The sequence below is a fragment of the Canis lupus genome, chromosome 29 (genome assembly GCF_003254725.2).
Source record: "Canis lupus dingo isolate Sandy chromosome 29, ASM325472v2, whole genome shotgun sequence".
NCBI classification, from domain to species: domain Eukaryota; kingdom Metazoa; phylum Chordata; class Mammalia; order Carnivora; family Canidae; genus Canis; species Canis lupus.
In genome coordinates this window covers 9,084,566-9,112,016 of record NC_064271.1, presented here as the reverse complement: position 1 = coordinate 9,112,016, position 27,451 = coordinate 9,084,566, and the positions used below count along the sequence as shown (strand labels likewise).

The 27,451-nt window shown below is 40.5% G+C and overlaps 1 protein-coding gene across 11 annotated transcripts in view; it reads right to left on the bottom strand.

Moving 5' to 3' along the window:
- Window positions 1–27,451, bottom strand: part of FAM110B (family with sequence similarity 110 member B) — a 180,837-nt gene that overhangs the window by 115,127 nt on the left and 38,259 nt on the right. For 2 of the 11 annotated variants that reach the window (XM_049103728.1, XM_025477786.3), the window contains exon 3: window positions 11,790–11,915. The exons of 8 other annotated variants lie outside the window; for them this stretch is intronic. The gene's annotated coding sequence lies outside the window, so the exon portion shown is untranslated. Of the gene's footprint in view, window positions 1–10,076; window positions 10,174–11,789; window positions 11,916–27,451 lie in introns of all 11 variants that reach the window. One more of the 11 variants, XM_025477784.3, reaches the window with a different exon arrangement.

Below are 27,451 nucleotides of genomic sequence, written 5' to 3'. Positions count from 1 at the left end.
CCTTTTGCCTAAAAGCATTCTTACACACTTGGAAGACATGGCCAAGTTCAAATGCCTGGAAAGAAGCCAGTAAGTTTAAGTGATGAAGGAAATGGAAAATAATTTCTCTGGATATAAAGTTAGGAACATTAGCATGCTTCAAGATTGATTGCGGACCGTGGCAGGTTTCTGAAGCCTCATGGATTGTTACTACAGTAGGAAGTGAGTTTAAAATACAGTAAAGCAAAACAATCACCTTTCAGTATCTGCCTCTACAGACTTTTTTTACATTCACAATTGAAAAAAATCTTGTGAACCCTGGCACAATATCATTAATAGATAATGGTTGGAAGGTTTTGTCAGAAAGGTGTTTCCATTTATATGTGTATATTTTAAAGGTAATTTTATTATATCTAGGGACCAATTTTTAAGTGCCACAATAGAAATTAGTGTGCAAGTGGGAATTACTTAAAAGAAATTTGCTTTGAAGTAACCTGAGCTCTACTCCATCTATAGTGTTAGGTATGTAATTACCTGTAAAGCCAAGACTTTTTTTTCCTATTGAAAATAATCACTCTCCCCACCCCATCCCACCCAGTTTCTTTTTTGAATGTTAAGTTTTTCATACCAGGTGACTCATTTCTGAATCTGGATTCCCTATATTTCTCCTGTTCCTATTTCCACATGTAAACATTCTTTTTCATGGTTTCTTTTAGAGCAAAGAAACAATTTTGCATTATGTAAACCTGTTATAGGCAATGACAATAATTATGGGACCTTCATTTAACTAGTGTTCTTTTGGAGCATTTACTGCTCAGTGATTTTATTTTTACTTATTTTTTAAATTTATTTATTCCTGAGAGAGACAGAGAGAGGGGCAGAGACATACACAGAGAGAGAAGCAGGCTCGCTGTGGAGACCCCAATGCAGAACCCCATCCCAGGACCCTGGGAACATGCCCTGAGCTGAAGGCAGATGCTCGACCACTGAGCCACCCAGGTGTCCCCTGCTCAGTGATTTAAGGGGAGAAATAATGTGTCCTTCAAGAATGAGGAAGAGGTTATTCGAAGAAAAAAAATTCTCTGAAAATAGGAACATTTAACTAGAGAAGCAAGAAAATATGTGTTATTTTATTTAAGGTTCTATCTTGGGTTATCACTTCATGCTTTATGGACACAATAAGGAACAAAGTTAGTCCACCAAACATTACTGAGACAGTTTGTAAATCTCTAGTGATATCTGAAAATCATTTCTGTGGATGTGGGTTCTCTCTGCAGGGAATGTTCTCTAAGTATGGTGCCAGTGTATCAGAGGGAACAAGCACAGGAAAAGATAAGCTTCACTGCATATTATTTTTATCATCTGTATGTTATTAACTTTGAAACCAGAAGCAGTTTGAAGGACATTAATTCACCTTTAGGAAACTTTCTTGGGCTTTTCTTTTGCTTTATTTTCAAAGTCAGATTACAAGCTAATTTACATTTCAAGTATTCGATTAGATTCCTCTTGAATTGACTGCTCATGATCTTTGCCAAATCAGTGCTCCCATTCAGGGAAAAGCTATTTTAGTTCTACTGCAGGCAGGTCTACTAATGAAGAGGAGTTTAGATTCTTCTTACATGGAATAGCACATGATAAATGTTTTTTTTATCATAACATAAGTCTGAGTCAAGCCTACACAAGTGGCCTGTGTACTAAATTATAGAGAAGGCTTTTAAATTAACATCACAGAAATGTTCTGTAATAGTAATAAATGGCATAAAGTGCCTAACAGGCTGGAGGAAAAGCACTAGAGGAACCCAGAGGGCGGCAACAGAAACTGCCCACTTGATACTCTTTGATGGTATTTGGCACATTTTATAGACTAAAGAAGCATTTGCAGTTTTAATCATCTTCTTTCAAAAGCATAATCTTTACATTTGTTTTTAATGTTGTTTAAGAACAAATACAATTTGAATATGTGATGTGAGTCAAGGCCAGGCTTTAAAAAGATAGTACCCCATGTTCCATTATCTTGAAAGTGAGTTGGGGGTGCAGGAGGTGGTTCTTAGTTAATTTCATTTTGCCTACAATGACCACAGCTTATCCACACAAAAGAGCAGATCCTGGGTTTTGGATGAAGTAATTAGAAATTCCTAAAGGTCCTGATTCTCCATCAGTAGTGATGGGTGGTCCACTAGTTGAAAATCAATATTCCTACTCTTCTTGATGCTCCAGGTGAGTCAGGGCCCTGCAAAGGTGGGCCAGAGCACTTGCCTCAAACCCAAGCTAGGATAGGACAAGGGAGGAAGGGCAGAGAAAGAAGATCTTTTTTTATTTGTAATTACATACTTTTCTTAAAATTTCATCATTTTCAGCAAATGGAACTTAAACAGAAATTCTATTATGTTTTTCTTTTGGAAAAACGTAATCTCTGTTCTCCCAAAAGATGCCCAAAATGTTAATGCTGGGTGTTAATGCTGTGTGTTAATGCTTTTGGATAGGAAAAAAATACTCCACTGATAACCAAGAAAGAGCAGTACTAAAGTACTGTCATTTCAAACACTGGTTGGACTCAGTTGTGTGAAATTAATTGGAATTTCAATTAACCTATCTTCCTTTTTGATATACTAGTTTTGGGCTGTTCTATAGTCTATGTTCACTCAGGCCTTCATACATATTGCTTTTCAGCATTATTCTCGGACCTAAATTGCAATGAAATGGAATATATTACACCAAATTTTTCATATCTGAATAAACCGAAGTAATCCAACTGCAAAACAAAGTCCACCTGCAAAATTCCATGTCAGAGTCAAGTATTAGTGAGGTTTTACATTTTGTGGAAATGTGTCCCACTGTGAGGAATCTGCATGCTGGGTCATCTGTGCTTCCACTGATAAGAAAACATCTTCCTCCTAGAAAAGGACCATAATCTATTCCATAAAGACAATGAAATTCCAACATTGTGGCATTAATAAGAATCAACTGCTAGATCAATGAACCAGAAGAGTCTAGAAATAGATCCACAAATGACAAAGGAACTCCGACAGTTCAATGGAGAATGAAGAGTATTTTCAATAAATGATGATAGAACAGCTGAATATTCATTGACCCCCTACCTCACACCAAAATGATCAACTTGAAACAGATAACAGACCTACAAATTAAAGTCTAAACTGTGAAGTTTCTAGAAAAAACAGACGAGAATATTTTTGCAAACTTAAAGCAGGTAAAAATTCCCTAGAGTCAAGAAAACACTGTTAAAAAGTTGACAAATTGTTCTTTAAAAAAATTAAAAACCTCTGCCTATCAAATGACACTGTCAGAAAAATGAAAAGGCAAATACTACATGGGAGAAAATATACCTAATACATATGTCTGAAAAGAACTTTTAGACAGAAAAAATAAAGAACGACAAATCAATAACAGAAAGACTAACAAACCAACTTCTTAAAAAGGGAAAAGAACTTGAATAGCACTTCGCAAAAGAAGATATATAAAAGACGTATAAGCATGTCAGGAGGGACTCATCATTAGTTGTGAAGGAGATCCAAATTTAAACCCAATAATACACTAGTTCACAGCCACTCAAATCACTAAACATAAAAAGATGATACCTAATGTTGGCAGAGATGTGGAATAACTGGAACTTCCACATACTGCTAATGGGAAGGTCTGAAGTCAGTCAAACGTTTGGCCTATGACCCAGCAACTCCACTCAGAGGTATTATCCAAGGCACAGGAAAGCCCACGTCCACAAAAAAAACTTGTTCAGTGATGTCCGTAGTAATTTTATTCAAAATGCCAAACTGGAAACAAGCCAAATATCCATTAGCAGAAGATTGGAGAAAAAACAACTGCACTAGATACACACAATGGGATACTACTCAGCAATAAAAGAAACCAGCTCCTGAAACAACACTATGGACGAATCTCAAAGACATGCTATCAAATGAAAGGCATCAGCACAAAGGGTATTTACTGTGATTCCATTTATATATACTTAAAAACAGATAAAATAATTTATGATGATAGCAGAATAATGATTTTGTCTGGGGAAATTGTAAAATGGCAAGAGAGAATTTGTTTGGGTGATGGAAATGGTCTACATTTTTATTAGGGTGGTTCTAAGAGAGTATTTGTTTGCTAGACCTTCCTTATCAAACTGTACACTTAAGATTTGTAATTCTTACCTCAAAAGAAATCCCATAGTTTTTAAAAGAAATTACCAACACAGTTGGCATTACAAAGTTTTCAAGGTTTTGTTGATTTGACATCTTCCTAAAACTATTTTTATTTTAAATTCTTCTGTACTTGCCAACCCCGTATTTATGTGTAGTATGCCATATTTATATATAAAGAAGAAACAATGACTTGGTCCCACATAATTCATGTCAGTTATAGTTTACTCATTTGAATGTCATGTTGCACCTTTATGTTTAGATTACTCTATCAGGACCTGAGAATTTTTTTTCTATTTATAGGCCCCAGGAAAGCTTATTTGCAACAGTTAACCAGTTAGCACCCATTTAAAACACCTTTCTTGTAAGTTATTTTCACCTTTTTTGCTTTTACCTGACCATTTTTTCTCTTTTGTCTCGTTTGTAATAAAGCAGTTTTCTGGAAGAAATGAAAACACATCTTACAGGAAAATACTATATCCATTTACCTTTCTTTTGACTTGTATGTCACAGAAATGAACTCACAGTTAAGCATCTCGAGGTCATAGGAGGCTTTTAGACAGTGCTGGGCTTGAGGATCTATGCTATTCCTTACTAGTTACATGGACTTAGGTAAAATGATTGAACTTCCTTAAGACTCAGTTTCTTCTTAAATAAAAACAGTTGTATGGATAACTATTGCACAACTTTGAGAGGGGACAGGAGAGAAGGAAAGGTGGGAGCTGGCTCCCTGAAACTAATAAGGGGGTGGACGGTCTGTAGAAAATTTTAAAAAATAGCCCAGCCCCATGCAGACAATTCCAAAATGTATCAGTGATAAACTGCCTGTCCCCAGGGACAATGCAAAAGAAATGAAAGCAGCGTAGTCTGCCCACCTGCAAGGGTGAAGGGAGGAGCAGGAGAACACAGGATGGGTTGAGTCTTCTATTCACTTCTGGTCCAGGAACAGCTAACCTTCACTGAATATTTTCTCTGTGCCTGGCCCCATGAGGAAACACATTAGTCACTTCCTCCTTGCCACAGTTCTATGAAGCAGGTACTAACTACTGTCACCGTTCTGTAGTCGGGTCTGTCACCTGGAGGCTGCCAGCAGGTACTTGTCGAATCAGGGGCATGCTGGCCATGACCCTGACAGCACTCTTGCCACCGTGAAGCCACACTACAGCTTCTGAGCTTCAGAGCCTTCTCGGGGTGACTGGGAGGGGAGGGGGATGGAGCAGAAAAGGTGGGGGTCTCTCGATGGAAGAGAGTCATCTTGGAGAATTTGGATCCTCAGGCCTGATTCACAACAGCACAAGAAATAACCATTTAGAAGGCAAGAGCATCTGGTTATATTCCTTAGGAAAATAAACTAGTCTCACTTCCCAGGATCCAAGAAATGGGGATGAGCAAGCAGCCTTGCCAAAATTACTGCAGGTAGCTGACTCAACGTACCGTGTGTGTGTGTGTGTGTGTGTGTGTGTGTGTGTGCGCGCGCGCGCGCGCATATCCAGCTCGCCAGCAGCACCTGACCTGTGCCAGCATCATGTGCCCTAGCAGCCCTGGCCTGATTTCCCCAGGGCTGCTGACCTCCCCGAGGAGGGCAGGCACCCACTGCAGGGCCCAGCAGAGGAGAGCAGAGCCCTTCAGGCAGCCCGTAACCGGCTGAGTGTGCTTCATGGCAGTGAACTCGCCCCTCGGCTCTAGTGTGCATGTGGCTGTCAATCAAGCACTAATTAGATTTTGCCACATTGAACGCAACCCCTCTGTTGCCCTCATTTGCCAGGCCTGGATGCGTAAGAAAGGCAGAGCATTCCCACTGAAAACACAAGACTTCTTTGCTTTGAGCTTTGTGTCCTGCCTTGGCCCTCAAAGCACAAGACAGCCACGGAGAGAACGTTCTCTCGGGGTCCGGGCTGTATGACAATACCCTGCCATTATGCCAGTGATGGGGATGGAAAGGGCACGGGGAGAGAGGGGATCTGTCCTTATCATATTGGAACACATGCTAACAACCCAAAGCCTATGGAAAATAGAAGAGCAGTTCAAAGAAATTACGCTTTAGTATGAAAATGTAATTAACCTACCAGAAAAGCACTGAAATCTTCACAGACGCACGCGCACACAGAAGCCTATGCAAACTAAGCACTCGTTTGATTTTAGTAAAACCAATTCGGCCTTCACCTGAGGCTATACATATGTCAAACTGGGTGGCTTATAAGGGAGACCTCTGGAGACGTGTGAATTATGCCCTCACAAAGATTTTAATTTTAAATGTTATCGAGCCCTGTGAAAATGCAACCTAATACTTAGGTTATATAGAAATGCCAATGTTCCCTTTCAGTGTGACTTGAAATGCTTTATATTTTACATTTCCACACATTATGCTTAAGTTAAATACATTTTGATGACCCGTGGAAATCGAAGTGCTATCAGAAAACCAAATAATGCTGAATTTTTATTTATTTTAAACCACTGGAACTCTTTTCTCAAGGGACTCTTCCTGACACCTTTAAAAAGCCAGAGATATCAATGATTCCAAAATTATGTTATGACTGAAAATTTTTAGTCTTAAAAAAAGTTATGTATTTTAGACCACAGTTGGCAAACGTTTTGGTCAAGCGCCAGATAGTGAGTATTTTAGGCTCTGCAAGCCATGCAGTCTCTGTCATGACTTCTCAACTCTGTCACTGGAGCATGGAACAGTCACAGTCAACACATGAACGGATGGTCGTGGCTGTGTTCCAACAACACTGTATTTACAAAACCTGACAGTGGGCTGGTTTGGTCCATGGGACATCATTTGTCAACCTCTGACCTAGACTAGACTAAAAACAACGTGGGAATCTGTGTTGTGTATATATATATATATATATATATATATATATATATATATATATATATGAAACGGATACTTCAGAGCAAAAAAGAAAAAAGATCTCTAAATAAGCAATTCTTTGTATCCAAGTGGATAATGTTAGATGTGGCAAATGTTTCTAGAGTTTCTGGAAGTTGCTAATCTCTATCAAGAAGCAGAAGACTTGAGGGTGTTTATCCTTTCTTGCACACAAGAAACACATTAGCAGGTGTTAATGCTGAGCACAGCTGGAAACTGAGCCACGTCCCATGCGTGACTCAAGATGGCTAGAGAAAGTGTTCTTACAAGGGAAGGAATGGATTCATTTGGCCAGGAATGGATCTCCACAGGCCCAAAGCACTTAAAAAAAAAAAAAAAAAAAAGGTCACCACTGCTACTTAAGAGCACAATTGATTCGCTCAACTTGAAAAGGGCACTTGAAAATGCTGTGCACACATAACAGTAAGGGAGTGGGGGAAAAGCATGATATATTTTTCTCAAATGATGCAAAAGAATTTTTGCTTTCACAGGTTGAAGGAAAATTAATTGAAATGTAATCTTTAGATCAGGAATGGTAACTATTTAAATGTCAAAAGGGAATACAACCTGAAATGAAAAAAAAAAAAAAGATGCCATACAGGGGTAGGAGAAGGCTGAGCCTGTGCAAATGAAGTCAGAGGTGTACAGTCAGGTCTGAGCAAATGCTCAAGGCAGGTAGAAAGGACAGGTGTGCTGGACTTTTAACACATATATCAGGATGCGTACATCCAAAACACTGTTTGGCCTCACTGCTCACTGTCCTGGGTGACAGCATGCTATCCTCATTCCAGAAGGTCAACCAGATGAAACTCAAACTCTCAAGGTTTGCTGCTCGAGCTCTTTCTGGAACACGAGAGGGTATGAATAACGATCTCAGTTCCCAAAGATTTTATATCACCACCTGTGTGTCTCATTTTTAAAAAGGTACTTCTGTGACAATGTAGCAATTCGATACTAGATTAAATAGCCCATCTGATAATATGATGGAAAATGGAGAAAGGAAAAAGAGAAGAGAAAGTACTATATAGTAATTGTTAATTTGTAAGATTTAGGAATAAATAGGTAACTTGCCTGAAAAAGAAATTTATGAACTAAAGAGATTACTTATATAAAAACGGATGTGTCCATAGGAAGGGGTCTTTTGCTTGTGAGGGGCACAGCTCTCCCCACTCCCACCAACTCCAATGAGGCTTGAGCTATATACACCAGTGCTGGGGCTCTCAGTAAATGAAGATTACACAGTGGTCCAGAGCCTACTCTCACCTCCTCTCAACTGCCCTCTTTGGAGACTCCATCTTCCCTATCCCCTAAAGTCCCAGAAGGTACCCTCCTATTTTTGCCTATCAGTTTAGCTATCTAACTGGAGAAATATAGCAAAGCAGAAGTGCCTGGGTGGCTCAGTTGGTTAAGCATCCAACTCAGTTTTGGCCCAGGTCCTGATCTCAGGGTCATGCAATCAAGTCCCATATCAGGCTCCGCACTGAAGGAAAGATCCTCTTTCCTTCTCCCTCTGCCCCTCCCCACTTGTGCTTGCTCCTTCCCTCTCTCAAATAAATAAATAAATAAATAAATAAATAAATAAATAAATAAATAATTTTTTAAAAAATTTAAAAAGTAAACTATACAGCAAACTATGGGACTTCTTGCAAACCCCATCTTGAAAGCCACACTGACTGCTTATCGATTCTTTGGGAATGAAGTTGAGGTCTAGGATGAGATACATGAATGCTTCACTTACTCTTGTTCAGCTGGAGTTGGAAGGAGGCCCTAGGCTTACACATCTATTTGCCCTTAGGAAGAAAAGATCTGCCCCTAGACCTGCTAGAACCTTCCCAGCAGGAGGTGGCAACAGGGATTTCATACCCAGCTTCACTTCCCTACCCACCAGAGTCCAACATATAGTACCATATGTTGAAACCAAACTGAAAATGTTAAGAGTGAGTTGAAGTGCTGGAGAAGAATAGAGAAACATTTTACCATTGAGATAAAACAACTGAAAATATTTCATCAGAGCACCAACATTCGGCCTCCAATTTTTTGCTTGCCTTTCTATGGTGACTGTCTTAGGGTCCTCATGGCCTTAGGTCCCATATATGTGCTAACTACTTCCCCATGTATATGTTCAGTCCATCTTCTCTCTGGAACTCCAGACGGGTACACCCAGTGGCAATTCAGCGCCTTCCTTTGTATATCGTCAGGAGCTTAATCTTTTTTTTTTTTTTCAAAGAGTTTATTTATTTATTCATGAGAGACACACAGAGAGAGGCAGAGACAGAGGGAGAAGCAGGCTCCTCACAGGGAGCCCGATGAAGGACTCGATACCCAGACCTGGGATCATGCCCTGAGCTAAAGGCAGACGCCCAACCACTGAGCTACCCAGGCGTTCCAGGAGCTTAATCTTAAGGGGCCTCCCGAACCCCCTCCTGATCCTATGCCCACCCTGAACTTCTCAATCATTGGCAGCATCTTCCTTCCAGGTGTCTTGGCCAGAAACTCTGGAGTCATCCTTCATGCTCCTTTCTCTATCATACTATGCATCCAAGATGTTATTAAATCCCATACACTCAATTTCAGGATATTTCCAGAACCTGACCTTTCCTTACTACTCACCACCCTCAACCTCCATACAGCTGGACCTTGGCCCAAGATGCCAAACCTGTGCTCTGAATTACTGTGTCTTACTGGTCTCAACCAGTCTCACACAGCAGCCTGGGAGACCCTGTTAAAATGAAGGTCACCCTTCTGTCCCTGCCCCTCTAATGACTTTCCATTGCCTTCAGGGCAATAGCCCAAATCCTAACAGCCCAACAGCCCACTCTACTCTCTGACCTCACTTCTGATAGCTTGGGACTCCCCCTTCATCCCATAAATGCTGCCTTCCTGGTTGCTTCCTCTGCCCAGTGCCCTTTCCCACAGAAAGCTGTACTGGCTGCCTCATACTCTCCCAGGTACAGGCTTGACCAGTTCTCTGTTGCTGTGTAACAAATTACTATGAACTCTGTGGCTTAAAACAGCCCCAGTTAACATCTCACAGTATCTGTCAAGGCCCAAGTGTAGCTTACCTCCATCCTTGGTTCCAGGTCTCATAAGGCTGCCACCACGGTGTCCTCTGGACAACTTTCCTTGAGAAGCTTGGGGTTCTCCTTTGAGTTCCTGTGGCTGTTGGCAAAATTCAGTCCCTGGGGCTGCAGGACTGAGGTCCCAGGTTTCCTGCTGGCTGCAGGCTGGGGCCACTCTCATCCACCAGGGGCTACGTGCCCTTCTCACAGCCAGCAGGAGACTCTCTAACCCCAGTCTACAGAGATGTGGTCTTAGATAACATCATCTAATAGCTCCAGCAGGATACCACTTTCACCATGCTCTGTGAGCCTCACTACCCAATAAAGGGTCATCCTCCAGCCCTGCCTAGCATACCCTCTAAAATGCTACTGCCTCATCCTATAACACACATCTATCCCCTAGCCTTCAGTTTCCTGAATACTACTTTTAACCACTCAAATATCAAATATGTATTATTTATCTTCTGTATTTCTGCTCCATCTCATGGAAATAGAAGGCTCTCAAGGGCAGAACTCACTGTTTTTGTTTCCTACCATAACCCCAGCTATAGAAGAATAGGCTCAGAGCAGGTTACCAATAAATATTTATGGCATGAATAAATGATTTACTCTGTAGGGTTGCTTTAAAACCATCAGCATGTCAACGTCTCTGGTTCCACCGCTACCCTGCAAATTACCATGTCCTCTTCTTACTGTGGTTGCATTGCGTCTTTTAGTCACAGAAGATGAAGCTAAATGCTCTTCTTCTCATGGTATGAAGCTCTGTAGTTTTAGCTTATTTATAGTTTTATCAGCCAACTATGTGGCAAGAACTCCACAGTGAATATTTCCAAAACCAGCATTTCTATACTTATGTGAAAACAGATCTGTTCACTGTCTGGTTCCCAGGCTCAGAGATGGCTTTTATGTTTGTTTGTTTGTTTGAATCTTAAAAAAATTCTTCAGTCAAAAAAATGAATGGAGGTAATAGGAAGTAAAAACTCCCTTTGAATACTGACTGAGAAAACCAGGAGCATGTGATTTAAACAAGGAAGTATGGTATTCAGAAGCAATGAACAACCTATCACTACAGTAGTAAATGTGACAATCCATTATCCATCTCATTTAAAGGGAGTATTGCTTTTTGCAAGGGGTAGGTGAATGGGCAAAGCCAAATGCTATAAACGTGAAATACAACTCCATGTAAAATACACATTGGGTATCCATTTTACCCCACGTGCCTCTAGTTAGCAAAGCTGTTTGGATGATAAGAAAAATGTATAGGCACTTAAAGCAAAACTTATAAACTTGCAACAGCAAGTTAATAACAAATTGATTACTTACCTGACATGCAGCCTAAAACCACTTATCCATAGTCTCCATTAAAATGAACCAAACTCCACTCAGGTGATCACAGATCATACAAAGCAGCCCGATTTTCTCTTTAATCATGTTCAAGGTTCCCCCACTCTTGCTTATTTTACTAGCGCCACTACTATTAATGTAACTCAAGGAACGCAATTCATTTCTAAATCTCCCTTGCCACTGATCAATAAACATTCACTTCTGACTTCCTGGCTCATTCCTGCTTCTGGCTTCTCCACTTTAACCATAATACAGTTTCCAGGTTAATCTGCCAAGAACAGTGATTCTGGCAAGTAATTCATCTGGTCACAAAGCGAGGGCAGCTCCCTATGGTCTAGCACACCAAGTTCATAGCCTTCCCCGTAGCCTCACCTGTCAAGTTCTTCTCCTGGATTAAGCCTTTACTTAACCCTGGGTCAGTTTGGTTTCCATGTTAATCGCCAAGACTCTGCACACTTGACTCCAGTCCTCATCTGGTCACCACTGGCCCTGGAGCAACTGGCTCAAAGAATATACAGATCAATGAATGAAAACCACAAACAGTAAACCGTAAGCCCTACCTACTGACTGTAGTAACATCTCTTTATATGAAGAACAGACTACTGCTCTTTCCTATAGAAATGCAGTAGGGTTGAGGAGGAGAAAGCCTATCAAACATAGTCTTCAGCCTCTCAAAATAAAAAGCGTGGAGGTACATTTGGCATTTCCCAAGTATCTTAACTGAACCTTCTGTGAAGGGAGAATTCTAACACAGTCCCCAGGAATTCCCAACCCCGTACATACCCTGCATAAATCCCAGGACAGTAAATATAATGGATTTTATTGTTATGTTTAGGTAAGGTTATACAGTGCCTTAATTTTAAGATAGGAAGATTACCTGGATGGACTTCGCCTGATCTCATGAATCCTTTAAAAGCAGAGAGTTTTCTTTGGCTGGTCGCAGAAGAGAAACTAAAGAGATTAGAAGTAAGGGGGATCTGATACAAGATTCTGCTGGAGCTGGTGAGAGGGCACTTGAGAAGGCCTAGGGCAAGGAAATGCCAGTGGCTTATAAAAACTTCTAGGAACTGATGGCAGCCCTTGGCTGATAGCCAAGACATATGGACCTCAATCCTGCCAAAAACCATGAATAAGCTTAGAAACCAATTTTCTAGGGGCACCTGAGTGTCTCAGTGGTTGAGCCTTTGGCTCAGGTCGTGATCCAGGGTCCTGGGATCACGTCTTGCATCAGGATCCCTGCAGGAGGCCTGCTTCTTCCTCTGCCTATGTCTCTGCCTCTCTCTGTGTGTCTCTCATGAATAAATAAATAAAATCTTAAAAAAAGAGAGAAAGAAACTGATTTTCCCCAAAGTCTCAACCAAGAACACAGTCCAGCCAGCACCCTGAGTGTCAGACTGTGTGGGAGCAGAGAACCCAGTTGATCCATGATAGACTTTTGAGCAATACCATTGTGAACTAAGAAACAGTTGCTTGTGGAAATTTGTTACACAGCAACAGAAAACTAATACGCTTTCTTTTAAGCCAGCCATAAAAATAACATAAAATAACATCACATAAAAATAACATCACCCTGAAAGTACCTCCCATCAATTCCAGGATTGTCAATTGTCCTCATGGGCTAAATGTGTACTCAATGAGTGAAAAAGAAAGAAAAGTATAAGAAGCATTAAAGGAAATCTCTATCCTTCCTATGAAACCATGAAATCTGAGGACGAACAGGACATACACATCTTTAATGATAGTGACTACTTCTCAGAAATGTTAAAATAGGAATCAGCGCTTCTGCAATATTTTACTAATGTTCACATCAATAAGAGTAACATCAACATTATAACTTACTTAGGTTTCTATGATATATATTAGGAAAAGCATTCATCTTTTATTCATCAAAATGGTAATTGATTATCTACTATATCCTTTGTAAGTGCTTATTGATGAATTCCAAGGAATGCTAAGATACACATGCCATCCACATAGTGTAAGAAAAAGTAAATATCAGAGGATGCTTGCTCATTGCTTTTCTTAAGAAAAAGATATGTATTTCTTAGATATGTATTGTTAAAATATAAATAAATATTTAGCATTTCCTTTTGCTTTTATAAACAGTCGGCTGTTATTTCAATTTATACACATTTGTTTCTACTCCATATGAGGCTCTGTGCTAGCCACCAAAAACAGGTAAGTAAGCCAGCCCCTGCTTTCCAGTAACCTTCAAACTCTTAGGAGAGAGGAAAAAGAAAAGTCTATTGAGAATTAAAACAAAGGTGGCTCAGTTGGTTAAATGTCTGACTCTTGGGATCCCTGGGTGGTGCAGCGGTTTGGCGCCTGCCTTTGGCCCAGGGCGCGATCCTGGAGACCCGGGATCGAATACCACATCAGGCTCCCGGTGCATGGAGCCTGCTTCTCCCTCTGTCTGTGTCTCTGCCTCTCTCTCTGTGACTATCATAAATAATTAAAAAAAAAAAAATGTCTGACTCTTGATTTCAGCTCAATTCATGATCTGAGGGTGTGAGATTGAACCCTGCCTGGGGATCTTTAAGGGTGGGAGTGGAGCCTGCTTAAGATTCTCTCTCCCCCTCCCTCTGCCACTCTTCACCCTTGCTCACAAGCATACACTTTCTCAAAAAAAAAAAAAAAAAATTTAAAGAATTAAAACAATTTCAATCAATACAGTATTATTTACTGGTGTGTGTGATATATAAGATGTAGTATAGTCTGGGAATTACACAGTGTTTGGTGTGATGGTGGTGAGTGATCAATTAAGAAAGTGTAGATTTCATTGTTTATTTGGGTTTTTCAGATTTCACAAATGAATGAAATCATATGGTATTTGTCTTTCTTTGACCGACTGTACTTAGCATAATATTCTCTAGGTCCATCCATGTTGTCAGAAATGGGAAGATCTCATTCTTTTTCATGGCCAAGTAATATTCCATTGCGTGCATGCATGTGTAAGAGTGTGTGTGTCTGTGTGTGTGTACCAGTTCTATATCCATTTATCTAGATGGCTATTTGGGTTGCTACCATATCTTGGCTTATTTACAATGGCCAATAAGGATGCTGCAATAAACATGGGGTGCCTATCTTTTTGAATTAGTGTATTTGTTTTCTTTGCAGAAGTACTCAGTAGTTGATTTACTGGACCATATGTATTTCTATTTTTAAATTTTTGAGGAACCTCATAGTACTTTCTCAATGGGTAAAATGGGTGATAGACAGTGGGTACTACAGGCTTCCAGTTATGGAATGAGTAAGACAGGAGGATAAAGGCACAGCATAAGGAATATAATCATTGTTACTGTAATGGAGTTGTATAGTGATAAATGGTAGCTACATTTCTGATGAGCATAGCATAATGCACAGAATTGTTAAGTCACTATGCTGTACACAGTAAACTAAAGTAACATTGTGTGTCAACTGTATTTCAATTAAAAAAAAGAAAATTGAATGAAACACAAGAAAAAAAGAGTAAAATAAAGTCAGAATTTTGAAAAAAAGTGTATCTCCATCCATCCAAGATTTTTTTAAAACAGATTTTATTTATTTATGCATGAGAGACATATATAGAAAGAGGCAGAGACACAGGCAGAGAGAGAAGCAGGCTCCACGCAGGGAGCCCAACATCGGACTCGATCCCAGGTCTCCAGGATCATGCCCTAGGCCGCAGGCAGCGCTAAACCACTGCGCCACCAGGGCTGCCCCCATCCAAGATTATTAAAGAGTTACACAGAAACACAGAAGCATGTAATTAAGGGCAGTTCTGACATTTGTTGTAAGCCTAAGGATTGTGACCAGTGGCCTTTTTTTTTTATTATTATTAAAGAAAGCTAGCTTTTCATGAAATACTTCTATCTGTCATCTGCTTACATGTGAAAGGTAGTTGACAGTTCTTAACCTGCCACAATCAAGTTCTCCCATGTTTAAAACAATAGTCCGAGTACCACAAAATAGTGTCCCATCCATGGGAACAGAATACCACTTAGTTCACAAACTTCTAAAATTCTCCAAATAGAAACTTATATTAAAATAAAACTGACTTCCTAGAAACAGAGTAGAGCGTATGAGAGTTTGGGACCTAAATCAAACATACTAAACCTTTCATTCTTTACCCAGCAATGAAAATGACAATAACTATGTAACTGAAGAGACAGAGTGATTATAATAGAAAATACTGAACATTACAATTTTGGAACACACACACCCCCTGAATATCTATCATACCAGTCTTGTTGGGAGGAAATAAAAATCTTAATTCCTATAACTGTATAAAGATTTTTCTTAAGTGAGAAATTTCCCCCCAGGATAATGCTTATCTTATTTGGCATTTATTTTTCAAAAAGAATGAGCTATGACTCTTCACATAAGCTGTTTTCAAATTCCACCACTAAAAATTATTCCTAAAAGAAATTTCTTAAACTTGGTTGTCAGATGTTTCACATCTGCTGTCTGAGCTAGACAAAGTCAGGGATGTAGAACATAGTGTTTAGAAAACAGTCGGCACATAATGAATTCATGAGCAAAGGCAATGAAGCAAACAATACCTAACTCAAGCCCTGAGTTTATATATAAGCTGTAGAGATGTGGCTAATAAACACATGGAAAATCTAAAAGTGATTAAGAAGATATAATTTTACAAAAAATAACACCATCACAGAGAACGTAGGTACCCTTAGATATTAAGATGGTAAATTTCATGTGATGTGGGTTTGTTTTTTTTACTACAGTTGAAAATAAAACAAGAAAAAAACCCAGTAATTCGAAACTAACTGTGAGATCACAAAACAATATGTGCCATAAATTCAAGTGAGAGTTTTGTCTTTAAAGGAGGCACCAGATGCGCCTCCAGTTTTGCTGACTACAACATGCATTACCATTACTTAGCCAAGTGAAGAAAGGGGGCGGGGACTCTATGCCAGGGTGAGAGCAGAGGCAATGAGCAGGGTTTGCAAAAAAGCATTCAAGATCTCAAGTAGATCAATAGGGCTGAGGAAGAGGATTCCAAGCTGGAGAACAGAAATGGCTGGTCAGGTAAATCAGAGCTCGCCGATGGCAAGAGGTGAGCATCCACCATACCTTACCTGTACCTTTTAGCCCCCAAGTCTACGGGAGTTAGTAAAAGGTTTGTAAGAATAAAGGTGACATGAAGACAATTTTATCAAGACGCACCTGTAGGCAATACACCAGGTAGACTAGAAAGAGAACACCTGAGGCAGAGTCACCAACTAGAGACAGCTTCAGCGATGGTATGTGATGAAAGAAGACGGGCACTTGACTTGAAACTCGGGAAAGACAGAGGAAAGAGCACATGTAAAAAAGTCAAGGAACCATGATAATGAATGAATGAATGCTGTGGGGTTCAGGTGATTTTCCACGGCTTTCCAAAGACAGTTCCTAGTAACAGGAGCTCAGTGGTATTCTAGCGGAAAAGCTAGCAGAGGATGCTGGTTTAGCAGGAAGATCCAGAGATCCATTGGTGACCACGTGAATTGAGTTCGGAGTAGCTGATCCATTAAGTGAATCGAGCAAGTGACATAAAGGTTGAGATCATCAATGTGCAAAGAATAGGTGGAATCAGGCGTGGGCGTGATGTTCCGGATGCAGAATGACCAAATGGCTGAGCCATGTGCCCTGGTGCAGGTGCACACGGCAGCCACAGGAAGTGGGGGGGACAAAGAGGACAGGAAGTGGGGGAGTTGAGCACCTCTGACCTAGCAAGTCAACAGAAAACAGAGCAGCAAGTCCCAAGGACCTGAGGCCAGGGAAAAAAGGAATGAAAGTGGCGCAGATTTGTAGATCAGGAGGGCAAACCTCCAGGAAGTACCAAAGAGAGGCGGTGCCGAGGGAAGGCGGAAGGGAAGGGAAGTCCAGGGTGAGCACAAGCAGGACAGCAACACACAGATATGTTGTGAGGTACAAGGCAAAGAGGGGACTCCACAGTGGAGATGAGGGAGTCAGGGTTCAGCAGGGTAAGAACAACAGTGAGATCAATGTTAACATTCTTTTTAAAATGAAAAATATTCAGCAGCACCAAAATATTCTTCCCCAACCCTTCAACAAAGGAACATTCAATGCTTCTATTTTTATCCTCAAAATATTCCTGGCTCTGTAATAATGAACTATGCTTAAGCACACTAGTGTTTCAGGCTGGGTTTCGGGATTATTAAGCAAGTATTTAGAACCAAATACTGAACTTCAGCAGCACATATATAACCCAGGGAGTGTGAATCTATTATGCTCATATGCTAATAACTGTTCTGGAGAAGCTGAAAAAGAGTTAAAAGAAATTAAGTCCTACTTTGACATTAACATTTTTCTCCCAAAATTCTCAAATTGGTGACCAAGCACACTAACCTCCTACAGGAAGAAGCTATTTAAAAAAAAAACAACAGCAACAACACTAAAATCTCAATATTCATTACACACATGAAATAGCCTCTCAAGTATTGCAAGTGAGCAATAATTTACCGAAACAAGTATAAAATGTACAAAGAGAGAATTCCTCTATTACTGTTTGATGGGAAATGACCTCTTAGAAGATTTACAAAGTATCATTGCTTGATTAATATCAGTTTGAAGAAAAGAGAGAGAGGGAAAAAGAGAACACAGATTAATTCCAATCTCAGGAGGTCTCTGGTGCCCCTGGTTGGTCAGCTGCCCTGCCTCAGTGGCTAGAACCATAGCCCTGGCCCCATGGCCTCCAGGGACAACGCTGAGGACACCAGAGGAGGAAGCAAACATGGTGCCCTCCAAGTACACCCCAGATACAGCCGCAGTTATACACCCTAGCCCTCAAACCTCACAACAAGAATCCTACCAAACACAGACCATGATGTCAAAGCTCAGGGAACTAGTACTTACCTTTTCCCCAGACAGGCAACAACTGCTGGACTAGAGGGGATGAGAATTCCTTCACCATTTGAAATCTTCCAGAACGCTCATGCTTCCAAAAGATGTAGGGTATCTCATTCTTCTATAGTCTTTACCGTTTTCAAAGAAAAGAATTCTACTGACAGTTTCCATTTCCCACTCATTTAGGTTCACTCCTGGAATATCATTTCAGTATTGTTTGAAAATGCTCCCTACCATCACCAGTATTTTCTCTTTATAACTCTTCCACCCAACCTTCTTCGACTTTTAAAGTGCGTTAGCATTATGGTTGTCCAACAACATCAGCCGTTGAAATGTGTCAAATGTGTGTATACACCAGTCTCCTCAGTTCAAGCTGTAAGACCTGAAGACCCTATGGACTGTAAATTTAACAAATTCTCTCCAGTATTTGTGAAGCCACAAAGCGTTGCACATTGAGTTGGACATTGGTCACTATAACAAATCAGACCTCCACAGCCATCATTTGGCAGAATGGTGCAGTCTAGTGTAAGACAGGAGATGCAGTATTTTGAACTGCCCAAGCAGTGGTTGCCTGACTTGACATACGTCATGTTCTCACAAAAGTGAATCTGCACATGATACAAGTTGAAGATTAAGAAATGTGAACACAAGTCCGTGTGTTCTACAGTAAGATGTGCGTATGATTTCCTTCTTCAAATCTCTGCTCTCCGTGGGTTCCTAAAGTTGAAATGGCAAGGAAGCCATTCTGATTATCTTGGGTTTGTTAACCGGTGACCACACGCTTCATGAGGATTCTTGGTATACACAGTCTTAACAGAAAAAATACATGTGCATGGAAGTACAAGACTTCATTTTATATCTGAAAGTTATGTCTGGGCTCCTACAACCTCTCTGTGCCTCAGTTTCTTTATCTATGAAGTGGGCCCTCTTCAGAATTGCCACAGAAACATGCAAATAATTTCTGAAAACGTGGAAGCCCTAGGAGACTGGATTATTAAGATTTTACAATAAAGCCTATAAAATACTTATAACATACTTAGAAATACAGTATGGGTTAGATCAGGAAAATAGTTCAATTCGTTGATTCGGTGAATATATATTTATAGAGTACCCACTGGGTGCCAGGCACTGCTCTCTAGGCCCTGGGGATAGAGCAGTCAACAGACAGACCTTCCTGACCTCATGGAGCTTACCATGCACCTCTACTAGAAAACATTCTCACCGGAGAGCCACGCAGCAGCAAGGGAGAGTGTGATCATGCTGTGAGAGAGGGGACAGTGCTGTGCAGCCCTAATTACTGCTGATGTACCCAGAATTGCCTTGGGCGGCTAGAGAATGCAATTCTAGTGTGCTCTGAACCACACAAGATGGCAGACTCAGGGCTATGCCTCCCCCTGTAATAAACGTGGTAATAACTATTCTAATTGCACAGACGTACACCACACTGACTTACTGTCAGATTACAATTAATTCACTTCACTAATTTTTAAAATAACTTTTTAACAGACTATTAAGCTTCAACTTCTAACTAATTAAAGCTGCTTAAAAGGAGAGCTTTATTTCACCCAGTTAACTCATTATTTCCTAAAACTAAATGGTGTAAGTGTTATATAACCTCTTTACTACTCAACATATTTAATGGATACAACAGTTTGAGGGCCTTGTTTCAATTCATTCACATAGTATTTTGCCCTTGTCTCATGAGAATTTCCAAGTGCTACCCGATTTTAACCAGAACTGGTACTCCTCTAACAAATACCCATGAATCTCTAAAATCGGATGGGGGAGTGAGTTGTGTTGGCTTGAAGCTAAGCGACAGCTGAAATATTTCAAATTGGCTTTTATTTTGTGACTCTATTGGGTGAGGTCTATAATTTGCAAAATTACTAAGCTGATTAGTTTGTAATTCTAATACCCACAGTCTGGCCAACTAATGTCCATCCAAATGAGAAATTACTACAGGGACTTACTTTGATTCTTTTGTTGCAATCCTAACAGCTTCTTTATTTACCTGGTAGCCACTGCTTTCCTTTGGGGATTTTAGCATATAGAGGTTTCCTGTGTAAAATATTTATTTTTTTCACTTCATTCAAAGGTAGCTTTGATACACTAAGGTGAGCTTATAAAGCATAAACTATTATCATAGGTACAATATATTTTCTGTATGTACACAGAAGTTTTCTAAATAAGGCTATCGGTTAGCTTATAAAGGGCTGGGCATACAGCTGTATAGACTGTAGATGATGCAGAGGAATGTCATGACCATGGTGGTCTCTGTGAGTGGCACCCTAGGACCATATATGATTCATCTGTACAAGTGTATATGGTACCTCTGAACACTTAAATGTCTAGGTATGAGTCCAGGCTGCTACAGGAAGTAATTTCCAGGTAGCACAGTGCTTTAGGCAAGCCCCTACCACTTCGAAAAGCTATATAAGTACCAGACAAATAGTAGTCATAGTCATTGGGTCAAATACCTCTTGTCAAAGAGTAAATGTATATTCACATGATCAAACCACATAAAGAAGAAATCAGGGACCATTATATTAATTTTTCAGAGAGACAGTCCACCAGCATAGCATTTAAGAGAATGGAATTCTAGAATCAGTCTGATTATGTGCAAATCCTTTTTCACTATTATTAATAGTGCCTGACCATCGTAAACACTGTTTAAGTGTTCAGATTTAGAATGAGTATCATTGGGTGAGAAAATCAAAGCAGAGAAAGATTAGATACCTTGTCATGGGTTTCAGAATTAGCCAGTGATTTATTCCAGAATGGAAATAACACCTCTTGATTTACAGGAAAGAGTTCTCATGAGACCACAGTGTTCTACATCCCAACTTTCTGATGAAGGTAAAACCCATAAGTTGAAGTAATTCTGATACCTGAAAAGCAAACTCCTATGCACCTGAGTGCTTTGATTACTGACACGGGTCATCCTTCACAGGCCACCAGGGCTGATACACAGGGCATTCCAAAGCCATGTGCCGGGGGCTGACATTTATTTACCAGCCACCTCTTCTGACCTAGTAGACAAATAACTCCAGTTTACACAATCAGCCGTCAATAAGACTTCCAATCCTAGGTGGGAATAATGGTCCGAAAGCTCTCTTGCCCTGCCCCAGCGAGGTGTCTACTGCTTTCATTCATGTTCTTTAAATATCAGCCGATCCCTGGTGTGCTACGCTCGTACCCTGGAAAATCATGTCATCCATTTCAGTGCAAACAGTGTCTATTCCGGGTGCCCTGAGGGAGAGGGGTGTATTCTGAAGATGAAAGCATCACTCGAAGTCTCAGGAGCCGAAAAGAGCCAGGCCCATTTCCATAGTGTGAAGTGGGGCTGCCAGAAATCATAAAAAGGCCTGGCATGCTAATGAACAGCTGCTTTTTCTCTATTTCAATTCTCCTACAAGGATCCAGGGAGATTTAGTAACTGGTTTTGACGCAGATTGTAGCTTTTAGATAGTGGAAAACAATAGGACAAACAGGAAACAAGTTCCTTACCCCCATCTCGACCTAGAGTACTGGAAAGTGCCGTCCCACCCCATCAACTCTGGCACACAGGGGGTGCACACATTACGTAGGCATGCCACAGCCATTCAGAGTACCTCTTAAACCATTCCAGAGAGGCTGCTGTACTAGCATCACCTAACCAGTTCCCCTCACTTGCGAAATGAGACAGGGAGAGCTCAGTGGGAAGAATTAAAATGTGCATAGCCAAATATCCAGGTAAACTAGAAGGGTGAATGAACTAGAAACAGACCTGCTGTGTGAAACAATCTGTGTACAAAGCAGCCAAGTCCCAAATAGGTCACACAATATCTGTCTCTGCATGACATTGACATTTTACCCACCACTCTCATTACAGTTGCTTTGGGCTAGAAAATCAGGAAAAAGCACCCAAACCCTGTTTCTTAACAACTTAATAAAAATGCATATGTTCTATTTTTAAACCAATTAACATCTGTGATTTTAGAATGTCTTCATCATAAATGCAATTAGTGTAATAACATGGATCGAGGATAGAGCATGGTATCTAGGAAGAAGGAATAACATTATTTTCAGCCCAATAACATTACTTGTTCTAATTTGCCACCTGATTGTAAGGGTCAAATCATAAATTACATGTCTTACGGAAGCAAAGAAAGCAAGAATCTACTTCTCTGCGTGGTAAACACAAGGAGGCTAAGGCTTGGAAAATTTACACAGTGTTTGAGGTCAAATCCTACTAAGAACTGAAGCTAGGCACCCCCCACCCCCATGCTTATTCCCTACCAGACGGACTCAGGGACAAGGAAATATGGGTAATTCTCAGCACCACTTCCAGACTTAAAGCAGAAGTTAGCCGTCTGCCAACCATCTGGTGATAAGATCACTGTGGGATTACCAAGTCCTGTAGCTAAAATGGAGAATGTTTAGGGAACATCCTCACTTACCAGATGGTTCACGCCAGGAAGTCCTGTGCATCCCAAGTTGTTCCTCCACCAACCACTGCAGCCCAGAACCTCAATGTCACATGTTGGTGACAGGTGGCGACCACTATGGTGAGTGAACTGCACCGTTCAGAGTAACGCCCTCACTTTCCCTATCTGGCTGCAACACTCCCCAGTTTATAGGTGTACCTGCTGCGAGTTCTTCCTGTTGTAGCTTCCCTAAGTAGGCAGAAGCTACAGGACACTGACCAATCCAAATTGGGGAGAAGGGGACAGAGCGTCACGAAAGAACATTTGCTAACATGGTGGCTGAGATACTACCACCTATTAAGTGATGGGGTCCACCAAATATCTAATCATGGCAGTCTGTTTTCAGTTTTGGTAAAAGGGGAGATTAGGAGAAAGTGGGAAACATCACCATGTTTTTTTTTTTTTTAAAGATTTGTTTATTTATTTATGAGAGATACAGAGAGAGACACAGAGACATAGGCAGAGGGAGATGCAGGCTCCATGCAGGGAGCTGGACGTGGGACTCGATCCTGGATCCTGTGAGCCAGAGGAGACACTCAACCGCTGGGCCACCCAGGTGTCCCATATCATGTTTTACATTAAAAGTGTGGTTCTACTTCCTGCTGGAAAAAACATTTCCACTTAATGTTTATTCACATGATTAAGTTACTGTGCTGTACCCTAAGACTTCCCTAGTCCTAGCCCCCTGCTTAAAACAAAAAACTGTGTGCATTTGCCACTAAAATTTATTTTACTGATAAACTACCAAAGGCCAACAAGGCAGCCGGAAAAAAAAGAAGGGCAGTAGAGAAAGGAAAAGCATCATGGGTGGACATTTTAAGCCTCATTGAAAATGAGTTTAAAAATGCTTTCTGATCTAGGGGGTGACCATCCAGGAGCACCTGGGTCTCTGTGGGTATATCAACTTCTCTTCATGAGTATTATTTCAGATACTGGTAAAAATGAAATGCTTAGAGAAAAACAAACTACTTTTGCTTTTATGTTCAAAAAAATTGTCACAGAATGCTGATGCATTAGCTTTGGGGACAGAATACTTTGTGCCCCAAAGCAGGAAAAAGTAAATGTTTTGCAAGAGCAAAAGAAAAAGAACAGAGAGTGGAGGCAGGTATGGTTTGTCAAAAAAGAGGTGACCTTCAGAGAAGGAGGTCACGTGACCTCTCTATGTGCCACAAACCACGGCGGCAAGAGGACAGAGCAGGACTCAGCTGTGAAATTCCTGGTGCCCTTCCCAGTACCCAACAGACCTGCCCGGCTCCTAACACAGCCTATGAAATGGAAACAATTTATTAAACTTATTTAATAAATTTATTAAATTTATTTAATTACTATTTTAAAAATCGTGTGAAAAGAGTACTAGGGAGTAAAATTTCAAGACTGTGTGCGATCCCACATTGATGAGACTTTCTACACGGATGGTGAGAAGTTCCACAGGGAGCTGGTGACAAAGCCTTCTGTAGAACACAAAGCCCATGGTGCTTTAGGTTGCCGCCACGCCTCTGCCAAGCAGCATGGGATCTAATAGGTATTAAACACATTTCATGCATTCTGAGGGAAATGAGTTCAGTCTTTGTCTTTTCTGTGGGTTTTTCTTGAAAGATTTTATTTATTTTTTCATGAGACACACAAAGAGAGAGGCAGAGACACAGGCAGAGAGAGAAGAAGGCTCCCTGCAGAGAGCCCAATGTGGGACTCGATCCCAGGACCCCAGGATCACGCCCTGAGCTGAAGGTAGATGCTCAACCTCTGGGCCACCCAGGAGCCTCAAGTTCAGTCTTTGAATCACATTAAGAATCATCTAAGCTCTCTGCATTTTTAACATAACCCCTACATAGGAGGCTCTCACAAGGACAGTCTCCCAGTTCTCTTAGTGTGAGGATGACTCAAGGATCAGTTTACCTCCCTATAGCAGGGCCAGTAAGAAGGCTGGGGATTGCCAGCCAGCCAGGATAACTGTACCCTAATCCCAGGCACTGAAGGTGACACTGTGCAGAATTACCTCAGGGACAAGGGGGAAATGCATTTGCCTGAATTAACACAGTGGTAATATGCTTTCTTCAGCTCCCTCAGGAAATTTCTATCAAAAAATCTCTGTGGGGCAGCCCGGGAGGCTTAGTGGTTTAGCGCAGCCTTCAGCCCAGGGCATGATCCTGGAGTCCTGGGATCCAGTCCCACGTCAGGCTCCCTGCATGGAGTCTGCTTCTCCCTCTGCCTGTGTCTCTACCTCTCTGTCTCTCTCTACTCTCTGTGTCTCTCATGAATAAATAAATAAAATCCTAAAAAAAAGATCTCTGTGGCCCAGGAGAATGCGAAATTTACAGAAGCCCAGGATTAGGTGAAATCGATCTGGCAAATTAAGTCTGTTGTTTCCAAAGGCAGGAGCCCAGTCTTTCCATAAGGTCAGTCCAGTGGCTGCCCAAGACATGTTACGTGAACTATTAGATGCACAAATAGAAACACATGACTATTTAGGAAATCCCAATACCAGTTCTCCTCCTATGGGTCCCAGATAAAAGAATTCTGTCCCTTGCTGGAGTAGGTACTTAATCACTTTCAATATGACTTAAGGTACTAGTTACTTCCCATAAATATTTTTATTACATAAAATACTTATATTAAGAATAACAATGGAAAATTTTATCTTTGCTGAATTCTTATAAATATTTTAAGTGATGGCAACTATAAAATAGTCTCAATTTTCTCTTCTGTAAAATCAAGAAGCTGAAGTGAAATTTGCATCTCTATCTTAAGCATGCCATGATTTCACATGCAAATACAATACAGCTTCTAGTACAGAGAACAGTCATCAATAATGTTCCCAAGATTGATGGGGAGGCATGATGGCAGCTTTGCCACCTGATCCAGAATGAGTAATATCTGAGACTTAAAATGTAAGCAAAAAGAGGCTAACACACATTTATATGTGTATTAGCAATCACTCAAGGAGAAAAGGCCAGTTGGCTTTTTCTTTTCTTTTCTAAGATTTTATTTATTCATGAGAGACACAGAGAGACAGGCAGAGACACAACCAGAGGGAGACACAGAGAGAGGCAGACACACTGGCAGAGGGAGAACAGGCTCCCTGCAGGGAGCCCAATGTGGGACTAGATCCTAGGACCCCGGGATCACGCCCTGAGACTAAGGCAGACACTCAACCACTAAGCCAGCCAGGTGCCCTGCCAACCGGCTTATCAAGAGGTGCAATGATCCTCCTAGTCATACCTTTTGAAGATTAAGAAACAAAAATTGGGTGAGTTCCTAGGTCAGAACAATCTAGAATTCATTTGGCCCCTACATTCTGCATTTCAAACCCAGACAGTCCCTGTTTGTGTCATGTTTTGGTGATGCCTATCTGTCCAGCAGACAAAGAGAGAAGAGCAACCTCTGAAGTGGAATGCTAACCAGGGTGGGTGGAAAGGTGACCCTGAACAACAATGAGAGAGAGAAGAAATATTTGCTCTCTGGTTCTAATTAACTCAGGAAACAAGTCACAAAACGTAGCCAAGAATGGTACTCATTGAAAAGGGATGCTACTAGAAAAACTTTAAAGATTATACACAGTACTCCTTGTTAAAACAGAGCTTCATCTACATGATTTGAGTTTGCAACTTAAATTGGGAACATTTTAAATCAGTACAACAGGCAAATTTCCTTTCAGAGAAGGAAAGCCAAATTTCACATTTGGGTATGAAACCCTGGAAAAGCAGTATATTTTTTTTTTTAAAGAATCGTATGTAGTAACAATTAGAATTTATGTACTGTAAATAACAGGTTTTGCAGGTTCATTAGAGCCTAGGATTAGAAAACCAAGTTGGCACAAAAAATTAACACGTACTTAATGTCATTCATATATGAAAGATCTATCAATAACTTACTGGTGTCTAAAAACTCTGAAAAACTAAAACATACCATCAGATGTTTCTCTTTCTTCAACTAAACAATAACACAAGGATGGAAGGGAGGGAGCAAGGAAAGAAGGAAGGAGAAAAGGAAGGAAGGAGGATTGATTATTAATCAGAAAAACACAGTCTAGGAAAATCTGAGTTTATATTACAGAAATTCAAAAAAGAAAAATAAAAACAGTACTTGGAAAAGAAAAACTCAAATGTTCCTATGATTTGAAGAACTGTATGTATATTACATATGCAAATAAATTCCTGCTTAAATGGTTTGTTCTTTGATGGTACTTGGGTCAGATCTAAACCAAAAGCAAAGAAGTCTCCGAGAGTTTTAAACCAAAGGTTACTCTGGCAGGGGCCAGGGGTATGGAGGGGAGGAGCTCACTAACATCCCATTCAGAACAGGAATTAAACTACTCCCTGGTTTCCAGAAACTTTCACTTGTGGTGCTACAAATCTTAAGTAGCTGCACTTTTTTTACTTGTTTAATCTCAGGGCAAACCATAATCTATGTACAACCATGTAACAAAGTCAAATTTTTAAGTTGTGCAAATATCCAAATAATAATAAAAAAAACCCATAATGATTGTGTGTCAGTTCATTCAAATGCAAAAATCTTTAAAGATTGTGATGAAAAGAGGTGAATATCTGTTGCTGGAAAAAATGCCAATAAGCCAGTTCAGGAGTTACAGTGCTAGATTTCTGTCATGAGGAAGAAATGCTGGCAGATAAGAGAGTAAGTCTGATTTCAAACAGAACTGTGCACTTCTGGCTGAACCTGGGTGTTTCCTGTGAAATGCAACCAGAATACTGTTCTCTGCCA